Source organism: Pteropus medius, unplaced genomic scaffold (assembly GCF_902729225.1).
Source record: "Pteropus medius unplaced genomic scaffold, Ma_sr-lr_union100, whole genome shotgun sequence".
Lineage (NCBI taxonomy): Eukaryota > Metazoa > Chordata > Mammalia > Chiroptera > Pteropodidae > Pteropus > Pteropus medius.
Genome location: NW_024343579.1, coordinates 697,715 through 709,698, shown reverse-complemented (window position 1 = coordinate 709,698; position 11,984 = coordinate 697,715). Strand labels below are relative to the sequence as shown.

The window sequence follows — 11,984 nt, the reverse complement described above, 5'->3', positions numbered from 1 at the left end:
AAAAAAAAAAAAGCAGAATAGAATGAGATAAATCAGCAGCAACAACACAGTTGTCGAGGATCCCAAAGAGCTTTTCTCTATGTGAGTTATATCTCTTCGTGTTAACTGTATTAGCAACAAAATTGTTAAAATATTTCTTTCTCTATTAATAGTGAAATTAAAATAGTAATCTCATTTTACATGTAGAAATAATATTTTAATGAAAATAACTATAAAAAAAACTTGTTTTTCCCAAACAAAAACTCATATTGAAGAGTTGCATTGTTTTACATATTTTTCAAATTTTCCCAGTATCTGGCTTGATAGAAGACAATTAAATTCTCACATCCAATTCTTTGTTCAGTTTTGATATCTCCTTATGGTTGAAAGATATGAAGGAAATCCAGGTTCACATTGATATGCAATTGGAAGAGGGAGGGATGTTTTAATAGACTTTTCATGTAATTGTGGACATTCTTTTTTGGTATGACCCCAAAACTTGACCATGATTGTTTCTTACGGGTTAAGTGCAATGTAGAATATTTATCAGTGAACTTTTCATACTCAGTTCCATTAAACTCCAAGGACTCTTATCCTTCGGGTCTTTCTCTCATTTGTGGTTTGTTAACATCATGCATTTGGTCAGTTGGACAATATGGATGCCCTGATTTATACATAGCTTCCCTATGTTGACACATTTCATTCTACAATATCGAAAAAAAATCACATTTGTTCCTATAGCCACCCATCTTATTGGAAAAAGTCTTTAAGTATTGGGAAGCTGTCAGGCTCACAGTGGTAGATCCAAGCTTTTCAAAATTCTAATTTTTGCTTCAAAGCTGAAATTTTATCATTGGCAAAAATTACTGTCAGTTGTTTTCCTTGAAGTAATGGGCTCACTTCGTTCATTTATGAGAATATGCCTGCCAAATACCCAAATCTGAGTAACATTAGTCATTCCTTCAAGTAAATATGATGTTCTATGAGAAATCAGCCAGTTCAGCTCAGAACTCAAATAATCGCATGAGTGCTTTGCCTTGAGTCAACCATCGCACTGTGGTTTCCGGCACAAGTGCTTTAGGCAGATTTCCCATTTCGTCACACGGAATTTTTGAAATATAGATACTTTATAAAGTTAATTATTACTGCTTCGCTAACGATACTCTTAAGTGAGGCTGGCTTTTTATTTTTAACTGCAAGTGCGTGGCGGTGGAGAATCCAATAACAACTAGTACGATTTGGTGCCACCGCCCTGATTCATGCCCAGGCATCTGCTGTTTTACCCACCACTGCTTTTGCATTCTCGGTGCCAATGTCGACTCAGTGGAAAAGTCAAAAAAACATTTTAGTGTTATTGCGAAAAGAGTTTTGACCTCGCAGATCTTCTGAAAGGATCTTGGGAACCTCCAGGGGTCCACAGATCTTACTCTGAGAAAAGCTGCTTGAGGCTATAGATACATCCGCTCATGCCACCTCCCTTAATCATGACCTTTGATGGCTTCCTGACACCTACACAATCAGGCCGACCTCAGCCTATGCTGTTGGCCCAAGACAAAGGGTACCGGTCAAGTGGGTTATTCGCCATTATCCAAGTATGTCCTTCCATGCCCTTGCCCATGCTCTCTCCTGCACTGGGAATGCCCTCATCACTGTCTCTGGCCACTGAAATACTTATTCTCCAAAGCCCAGGTCAACCTCTGCCTCTTCCAGGAAGGCTTCCCAGGTTTTTAAGTGAAAAAAAATATATATGTTTTTTCTATGAACTTCCTGAGCCCGCTCTCAGAACATTTCCTCCAGCACTTAGCAGGCTGGATTTTATATTAGAAGGAGGTGCTTCCTCATCTGTGAGCTCCCCAATGATACCAAGTCTTTCCTCTCCACTTCCCCGCAGTTCAACCTTGTTTATTACTGGGGTACGGGTCACTTGTCGAATTGTACCGGATTGCAAGGATTTAGCTCCGATGCCCAGAATGTAAAACTGGAAAATGCCATATGGCTGCAGCTGTAAATGCTCAACGTTCATGGAGCATATTTTGCCTTTTTTGAGTCCCCAAGGAACATCACCATTGTATGGATTTTTGTCCATGTTTCTTAAAAGTGATCTTATTTCACGGGTAGGGAAAAGCGGTTATACTTCTGGACTACCCCAACCCCAGGAATTTCAGTTCCTAGGGCTGGAAGAATCCTTGAGAGGGAGAAAGTCTCCCTGACACCAACCAGGCTGTACTGAAGCTGCTGTTTCTTACCCCCCGACACACACGCCACCACCATTTTTCAGATGACACAGTTCCTGCCCCTGCAGGACGGTTGGGTCCTGGGCATAGATAGAACCTGAGGCCCACATTCTCCGCTCCCAATTGCCTTCAATGGCTTGCAATTCCAACAAGATCATGGTAATGGTTCTTGCTGATCATCCAACACTGCCCGCAGGAGCCCAACCCAACCTGTGCTGGAAGACTTTATCTCATTTAAAGCTTGTCTTAGAACCTTGCAGAATCACATTTGATGCCTGCGGAGATGGACTTGTTTGTTTGAAAGGCCGATTTAATTTCGATGCCTTTGGCCTCAATAGTTGTTTCCTGATTTCCAGGAATTGCTCTCAATTTAGCTGTTGCCAGTTCACAGCTCTGCGCATCAGCCCCTTTGCCTCCCTGCTGTGTTCTAACTTCTCTCTCCTCAATGATCATGTTGGCTTCCAGGGGCATGGAGCAGGGAGAGGGAGGGACCTGCACATGCATGGCTCAGTTGGAAGAGAGGACCTTGGCAATGGAGACCAAGGGACTCTGAACCAAAGCCCAGAGAACACATAGGGCAAGACTCAGAGATGGGCAAGAATAGTCTCAACCACTCAGTATGAGTTGTTACCACAGTAGAGTGGCCAGATACGCAATCAGGGCTTTGGGCTGTATCAACAGAGGCAGTGTATTCAGAACAAGGAAGGTGAATGTGCTGCTCTCTTCTACAATTTAGTGTGTAAGGCATAGGCTCTGGAACCAGATCGTCTGATTAGATTTTTAACTCTCTGTGACTTTGGCAAATTCCTTAACCCCTGCGAGACTCAGATGGTCTTTTTCGTCTTTTCAGTGAGTACAATAACAGAAACTACTTCAAAGTGCTGTTAGGAGGATTCAATGAGATGCTAGATGTCAAGTGGTTGGCAGTGTCTGGTGTGTTCAGTTCCCCTCTGCTCCGCTCTGGCCGGATGCCAGCCAGACATTCTGGCTAGTTCTGGACCTTACACTGAGAAAGACCCTGATAAACTAGGACATACCTAGTGGAAGGAAGTGGGATGAGGGGCAGAATAAGTGCCATTTGCCCAGTGAGAAAGAAGGCATCTTCTGATATGGCTGGCAGATTCCTTGAGGACTGGGATGGGGGTGACAGAAGTGACTGAGATATAGGTCCTGGTATAATGGGGGAAGAAGACTTCTGAAGAAATCAGTCACACTAGTATAGAAGTTGTAGGAGTATGAGAGCGTCAGATGGCAGCCAGGCCCAGGCCTTGGCACTGGAGTGCAGTTTGTTCTATCCCTACCCCAGGCTACAAACTCCAAAGACTTTCTGCTCTGGCTTGGCATACTGTGAGGCATACAGGCTATCCCTAGGGACTCACGAGTCACAGCCCAGTCAAGGGCATCTCTGTTGGAATTTCAGAGGGCATGCTACCAGTGTGTTTGCTCTTGGTGCCATGGCAGCTGGAGCCTGATAGCTCCTAGGGCTGCCCTTCACCCAGCTGATCGGCAGCCATACTGAAAACAATGGGCCACTGTGGCCTCCTGGGCAGCCATGGGCATCTGGCTGGGAGACTACCCTGAGATACTTACTCTATCCCTCTTTTTGTCCAGCCGAGGGGCCTGAGGCTGTGAGGAGCAAGGCCTCCTAATGTCACACCGAGATGTAGGAGTAGAGACACCATCCCAAAGCCCAGCCATGCCTTCTACCCAGGGCCCCTGAGGGTTCGTTTGCCTTGCAAATGCCCATGCCCTCTAAATGAATTGGGTCTGGCCTGAGTGCAGCAAGCTTATTCAGGCAATAGTAGCCTAGAGACTGGGTGATAGATCCCTGCTCTGTCCCATACTTGCCAGGGGATCCTGAGGCAAGACAGCCTCCTCCCCTGAGGTCTCAGCTACTTCAGTTCTGAAAGGAGAAGGTGGCAGTTGGTCTCATTGATGGCAGCTGTGCCCTGATGTCCAGGCTTCTAGGAATTCAGTGACCTGTGATCCATGGATGGGGATGGACATAGTGGAGTAAATAGTGACCTACAAAGAAGATATGTCCAAGCTCTAACCTCCAGATCCTGTGAACATGACTTGATTGGGAAAAGGCTCTTCGCAGATGTAATGAAGTAAAGGATCTTGAGATGATATCATCCTGGATAATCCTGGTAGACCCTAAATTCAATGACAAGTGTCTTTACAGAGACAGAAGAAGAGAAAGACACAGAGCAGAAGAAAAGGCCATGTGAAAAAAGGAGTAAGAGATTGGAGTGATGCAGCCACGAGCTAAGGAACGCCAAGGATGCTGGCAACCACCAGAAGCTGGACAAGCCCAGAAGAAATCTCCCCCTAGATTCTGGATTTCAGACTTCTGGTCTGCAGAACTATGAGACAATAAAATTTCTATTCTTTTAAGTCGCACGGTTTGTGGTAACTTGTTATGGCAGCACTAGGACACTCACATGGTGGGCCATGCTGCTCCCAAGACTCAGAGCCCATAGGCTGTCCAAGGGCCCAGACCCTGCCAGGTGGCACCCAAGGAGCTCCTGGAAGCTGGCCGTGCCTTGCTGGGCAAAGCCCCTCTGCCCTTCATTTAAGGCTGAGGCAATGTGACTGGCTTGGTCCCCTGTCAGGCCTGCTCAGTGCCCATGAGCTCCTGGCTCAAGGTCAGGTGCCACTCCAGCTCATTGCCAATGGCTGGCAACAGCCTGTGCTCACACCTCCAGGCTTACACCTCTAACTCCAGACGCTGGCTTCGAGAGCCACACCCATAGCCATGGTGTCCACAGGCCGCTGATGTCCTGATGTACCCTGCGGGGGGAAGAAAGACAGTGACGGTAACACCACAGGCAGCAGGTGGCAAGCCAGAGCTACCAGAGCCTGGGGCTCCTGGACTGCCTTTGTACCAGCTCAGTTCTGAAAGCGACAGCTCTGATCCCTGTGGGACAAGTCACACTGGTGCTAGAATTCCATTTTAGAGCCTACTCATAACAAAACCACTGGCATTTGGTGGTGTACCCAGGTGGTCAGGAAAAGCAAATCCACAGAAGTTTCCCTTGATCTTCAGAGTGAGCCCTCCCCAGCTCTTCCTATGCACTTTTGAAATTCTGATTATATTATTAACAGCTCTTAATTGCCCTTTATTCCCAAGCCTTCAGAGGCTCCTGCAGAGGCAGAGATGGCAGAAGGTTGTGTGAAGGGAGGTTATTCTCTGTGCTAGAGGAATGATGTCCAGCATCGTATCACCCTGACTTAGGACCAGGTAAAAACCACATGTTCATTAAGTTTACCACTTCCTTTTGCGTTACCAGCTCATTCTAGGAAGTATTTTCATTTACTCAAGAGTGGAGGGAAAAGGCAGCCAAAGCCACCTTTCGGAATTCTCAGGCCAGCTACCCATGTCCTTTTTGGAGTGCTCAGGGCTCACATGTGCCAGTCCCCTGGAGAGATGACAAATTGCCTAGAACAGCGGTCCCCAACCTTTCTGGCACCAGGGACTGGTGCTCCTATGAGAATCTAATGCCTGATGATCTGAGGCAGAGCTGAGGCGGTGATGCCAGTGCTGGGGGGAGGCTGCAGATAGAGATGAAGCTTTGGCCGCTCACATCCTGCTGTGCAGCCCGGTTCCTAAGAGGCAGGCCACTGACCGGTACCGTGAATCTGGGCTCCTTGCCTTCAGTTGGGCCTGTCAGCCAGCGGAGTGCAACTGCTTTCAAACAGGGACACCTTCCCCGGGCCGCTCGGTTAAGAGCGGGGCCCAAGTGTGAGGACGCAGAGGGGGGGCCCCAGTTGTCACTTCTCCTTGAAGACAAGACCACATTTTTCTGCCTTACATGTGATTGCTCTTGTATCAATCCTCTAAATATCTTTGCCACATAATGAGACCCTGGAGTTCAAAGAGAGCTCTGAAAGGAGCTTTTTGTCTGCTGATTTTAGACTTTTATGAGTCACAAGCAGTAATGAGCTTCCCTCCGCCAGCCCAGAGGCACATCAAGCTAGGCAAGGCACTGGGGAAGGTAGATTCCACCCAGAAGTGTGTTGAGTACAGTCTGCTGATGTCAGAGCAGGCAGAGATGTGGCCAGACTCTGGGGGTCAAGGTCCAAGTTTCAGGCAGGGGTGAGGGGCAGGGTACAGGGGAGCTCTCTGCAGCTCCCTGCCTTCCACAGAAGCCAAAGAAGCCATACTTGGGCTATTTGGGCAGTGTTAAGAGCTGACCTACTGTATGAGATTCCCTTGGGCCCAAATCAAGCTACTACTATAAAACATTTACAAGTAACTACTCTCATCTGGCTCTGCTGTTGACACACGAGAACGCTGAGGCCCAGGGAGGGAAAGAACCTTGCCCAGGGTTGCCCAGCTGGTGGCAAAGAGCTGGGATGGGACAAAGCCTTCCATACTACAGGTCGATAACCTCTCTAGACCATGCAGGTGTGGACCCAGACCACCAGGCTTGGGTCCATGTGGGGTGGGGAGGCTGTGGGTGCAGGTTGGATTATCGTACGCAGCTATGGGTTCCCCAAGAGTTCACATGTCCTGTGCATGGTGGTGGCTGCTACATGCCAGTGCTGTCAACACACTTCACTCACATGTCCACTGTATTAGGGGGGAGAGAGAGAGAGACAGAGACAGAGAGATTTAGTTTAAGTAATCAGCTCATGCTATTGTCAGGGCTGGCAAGTCTGAAATCAGTAGGCAGGCCAGCAGGCTGCAGATCCAGGCAGGAGTTTTTGCACTCTCAAGTCCAAAGGCTGGAAACTCGGGTACGGTTTCTATGCTGCAGTCTGGGAGCAGAATTCCTTCTCTAGGGAACCTCAGTCTTTGCTCTTAAGGCCTTCAACCGATTGGATGAGGCCCACCTATGTTTTGGAGGATAATCTGCATTATTCAAAGTCTAATGGTTGTAAATGTTAATCGTATCTACAAAATACCTTCACGACGATGTCTAGACCGGTGTTTGACCAAACAACTGGGCACCATGACCTGGCCAGGTTGACAAATAGAATTAGCCATCACATCCATAGTCTCCTCTGCACCAGTCCAGGGAAGCAACTGTTGGTTCTGAGTCCAGTGAGTTGTAAGCCACGGCAGAGAGAGGAGCGGGGGCTGAGAGCACGGGGAGGGCTGAGGGGTGGAAGGTCAGCTAGTAAAGTGTGTGGCCCAGGCGACTGAGGCTCAACAACAGGGTGGGCCCTCGAGGGAGTAGGAGGAAGAAGCAGGTACTCCTGTGTCCGGTAGACAGGGCCTAATGGAAGTGGCTCCTGCAGGAGTTCTCAGCGGCGAGTCACGGGGAAGGGGTCCCAAAGACTGAATTTTCCTGAGAAAAGGGAGCCATGGAAAATTCTGACAGGAGACAACTTGGCCCACATTTAGTTCAGAGAGATTCTCTACAGGCATTCAGGGGGCCTGCAGGCAAGGGCTTGGAGCCCCTGCTTTCCCTGGGTGTCAGTCATAAATCAGAAGAACAGAAGGTGCTTCAGGGTGGAGGCCTGCTGGTAAAGGCAGAGGAAGTAGCCTTGACCAGGATCTGGACAGCTGGAGGCCCTCTGGCAGCTACACCCTGTCTCCGTACCTCCTACAGCTGCCCTTGGTCTAATATTCTGGCCTCTGCCCAGAGACCAGCCCCCCATGAAGTGAGCTAGTGGGGGTAGAGTCTCTGTTGGATCCCAGGCTTGGGGGCCCAGAGCTTGTCCCAAGTCTGCCTTCCTCTCTGGGGATACCCATCCTTGCATCTCCACCCTCTACACACACCCAGTACACGGTGGCCACACCCTTGGATTCCAGCCCACAACTCAACCTTCCTTCAAGAGGAGGGAGCAGTGTCTACCAGCTGCACGGCCTCTGAGAGCAGGCCAAGGCCAGGCAGATGCAGATTACTTAGTACAGGGAACTGGAGATTTGTGCAAATGTCCCCCTCTCGCCCCACACACACACACACACACGCTTATCAGCCTAGTCACTCCTTCCATGGGTCCCCTTCCTCTGGCTCTCCCTTGTCTTCTGTCCCAAGCAACGAGGCTCTCTTTGGTATTCCGTCATCTTCTGTGTGTCCCTCAGGCCCAACTGAGAACAGCTCTCTGAAAAGCTGCTCTGGCAGCCTTGCCCTTGTGCTCAGGGACGCGTGTTCCACCAGCCCTTCCTGGTGGCTCAACTTAGTGGAATTCTCTTCCCCATGGGGCATGCAGTTTAGCTTTGGCTACCAATTCCTCAGGTCTAGTGGGGTTTCTTTTCTGCCAGGAAGAACAAGAAGAGTGCTACAGTCTTCAGATGAGATGCCCCGGTGTCCACGCTTTCTGCAAAGCCTCTCATTTAAGGTCATTGCAATGCTAGGGCAGGTATGAATTGTGTCCTCATTTCACAGGGGAGCAGATTGAGCCTCGGACAGGGTGAGCAGCTTGCCCGAGGCGGTGCAGGGGTTAGAGATGGGCTGGGAATCCAGAGCCCAGCACTCAGTACCTCAGGGTTGTGCTAGCGCCTCCTCTGGGCGCACAGCGTAGCCAAGAATGGCCTCTTCCCCGCTCTAAACAGAAACCAGCAGATGAGTGAGCGGGCTTGCTGGAAGCCTCAGCTCCAGCTTCAAGCAGTTGGCACTTCCCCAAATGGGGAGGTGATGTTTTGGGTGCATACTGCTAAACGGGGGCAACCCAAGGAAAAGAGACTGAGTTGAGGGGCAGGAGCTACCCCAATTCCTGGACCCTCCCCAGTACTGCAGCCCTAATCTCCCAAAGCTCTGCTACCAGTGTCCCCTGATCCAAAGCCTGTCATGGCTCAGGATCTAGACTGGGCTCCCTAGCTGCTCAGGCACCATCCACTATCGCAGTCCCCACCACCCCGATGCCCTAGGTCCTCCAGGATGTTGCTGTGACCACCTTGCCCACCTCCTATTCTAGAACTTTCCCTTTCCTTGCACAGTGCTACACCTGCCAGGCTTCTCGTACTTCCCTACACCTCCCGCCCTCGCCTTCCCAACCCAGGGCCATAAGCTGCCACCTCCTCCCCAGTGCACATCCCAGTGTATTGCTCAAATCCCAGCAGCCTCCCCACCTCCCCCGGCTTTCCTGATGTGCTTATCAGAGGAATTTTGCTATTTCCCCTTGGCTGCCCAACACCCTTGCTTTGCACCTCCGTATTCCAGCCCTTGTCACAGAGTGTATGGCTTAAAGGGGAAGTGCTGCAGGTAGCAGAGTCTGTCCACCCTAGAAAACTAGATTTACTTTTGGGCAGAGACCAACTTGACCTGGATCAACATACCCCACTACTAGGTATGCCCAGGGCTTGGCCAGAGTAGGTGCTTAAGGAACAGAAAGTAAGTTGGCCCTTGCTTCAAGAAACTTCTTGGAACTTGCCCAGCGAATACTGCAATGGACAGACATTCTAGAACCCTTGAACCAAAAGTCTGGGGCAGTGGACAGGGCCCTCAAAGCAGCTCTGTGCAGAATCTTTAAGCCAGGTCCAACATCAGGCACACCGGGGCTGCTGATTAAAATTCAGATTTCCTGGGCCCAATGCCAGAGCTACTAAATCAGCATCTCCGGGGTGGGGAATAGCAGGCTGCATTTTAAAAGGACTCCACAGGTGTTTGTGATGTAGTCCACAGATTGAGAAGGCCAGAGCTACAGCTCGCACGGCGAGTCATCGCACACTGGGACCGGAACTCTGGCTCTTGGCTCCCACCGTGAGGCTCTCTTCCCTATGTCATCAAGCCCTGCCTGCTGTCAAGGCTGAGGAGCTACATCCATGAGTCACTTGCTGACAACAGCCATCCTGCCTCAAGGGTATGAGTCATAACAGACCCCAGCTGACATAGTCAACTCCAAAGATGTCAACAGGAAACGTTTGGGGATGCCTCATCTGTGCTGCTGCCCAAGACAGAACGGTCTGGGCCCATTGGGCAGGAGTGCCCATCTCTTGGCATGAAGACCGCACGTCCTTCAGTCCTTCAGTCCAGCCTTCTGTCTGCTGCTTCTGACCCAAACATACTATCTATCCAGCAGTCAGCTAGGAGCTGGAGCCATGGCACTGACATGCTATCAGGAAACTGCAAAGAACAGGAAAGCCATCCCTTGGATGAGGAGCAGTGAGGGGTGGTGCACGAAGGCCTGTCAGCCTGGTCTGGTGGGCAGGTGAACAGATGGAGGAGGATAGGGAAGTAGCCCGCAGGGGTGGGGCCAGGGAAAGAGAGCAGAGGGAGCTCTGTTTGTGGAGCCTCTGTGACACGTGAGAAAGAGGGAAGCTGGTGTGGCTGGTGCCCAGAGTGAAGGGCAGGACCAGAGAGGCATACAGTGGGGCATAGGGACACTGCAAGAAGGGAAGGAGTGGTCCTTTGAGGCCCCAATAGGGATGCTTTATCTTAAGAACTGTTGGGAGGGCCAAGAAACATGAAAAGATGCTCAACATCACTAGTCATTGGAGAAATGCAGGTCAAAACCACAATGAGATACCACCTTACACCCACTATGATTTTAAAAAAATAGAAAGTAAATATTGATAAAAAAGTAGAGAAATTGGCATGCTCATGCATCGCTGGTGGGAAAATAAAATGGTGCACCCACTGTGGAAGACAGTTTATTGGGTCCTCAAAAAGTTAGACAGAGTCACCATATGACCCAGCAATTCCACTCCTGGATGCATACCACAGAGAATTGAAAACAGGTGGTCAAACAACTAATGCTCGTAGCGGCATTATTAATAGTAGCCAAAAAAGTAGAATCAACCCAAATGTTCATCAACTGGTGAATGGATAAGTAAAATACATTACGTCCATATAATAGAACATTATTCAGCCTTAAAAAAGAATGAAGTACAGATAGATGCTACAATGTGGATGAACTGTGAAAATATCATGGAAGAAGCCAGGCACAGAAGACTACAAGATGTATGATTCCAATTAGATGAAATGTCCAGAAGAGGCAAATCCAGAGAGACAGAAAGCAGATCAGTAGTTGCCAGGGGCAGGGGGAAGGTGGGTGGGGAGTGAATGGCTGATGATATGGGATCTCTTTTCAGGGTGATGAAATGTTCTGAAATTAGACAGTGGCAATTGTTGCATAACTTGATTAATCTACGTAATGCTATTGTACACTTGAAAACGTTACCTGGCAAATTTTATCATGCGCGCGCGTGCGCGCACACACACACATTCACTACAATTTTAAGGAGTTGGGGGGAGGACAATGGGAAGGCCAGTCGAAGAGCAGAAATAGCAGATGAAAGAGTGGACCGAAGGACATACAGGCTTCCTGCCAGTTCTGAGCATTTCAGTGTCTGTGGCCCTCTATATAACTTCTGACGCTCTGGGCTCTCGGAGCCTGCTTTTCTGTACCATGGGCCTGGCCATGGTTTCATCTCACTGCTGGGCTTCGATGAGAGATTATGTAGGAAGCCCTGGCACATAGTAGGTGTGAAGCCCATATCAGCTCCCTTCCCTTGGGAGGGGCATCACGCAAGGAAAGGGAGGCTCTGAGAGGTGGAGTGATCCGCTGAGTTCCACGCAGCTAAGTGACTATGTCAGAACTCCGGAATCAAATTGCCTGGCTTCTTTCTTATCTCACTGCCTGGCTCCTTCGACCCTCAGAGTTGCCATTTTCTTGTGTGTAAAATGCAGCTGCTGAGAACGGTCTTGCCTTTCTTCTAGTCCTTCTGCACCTCCAGGCCCACCAGACTGAGCCACTAGCCCCAGGGACCTCTTTGCTCTGGAGCCAGGAAGCTCTTTTCTGTTAGGACTGAGCCCTGATGTGGTCACTCCCATTGGGAAGGTGGGAAAAGCTCTAATTCCTCCAGCTTCCAAGAGA

At 49.4% G+C, this 11,984-nt stretch overlaps 1 long non-coding RNA gene across 1 annotated transcript in view; it reads left to right on the top strand.

Annotated features, from left to right (window-relative positions):
* Positions 1–11,984, top strand: part of LOC120606389 (uncharacterized) — a 192,068-nt gene that overhangs the window by 154,681 nt on the left and 25,403 nt on the right. The gene's annotated exons all lie outside the window — the stretch shown is intronic.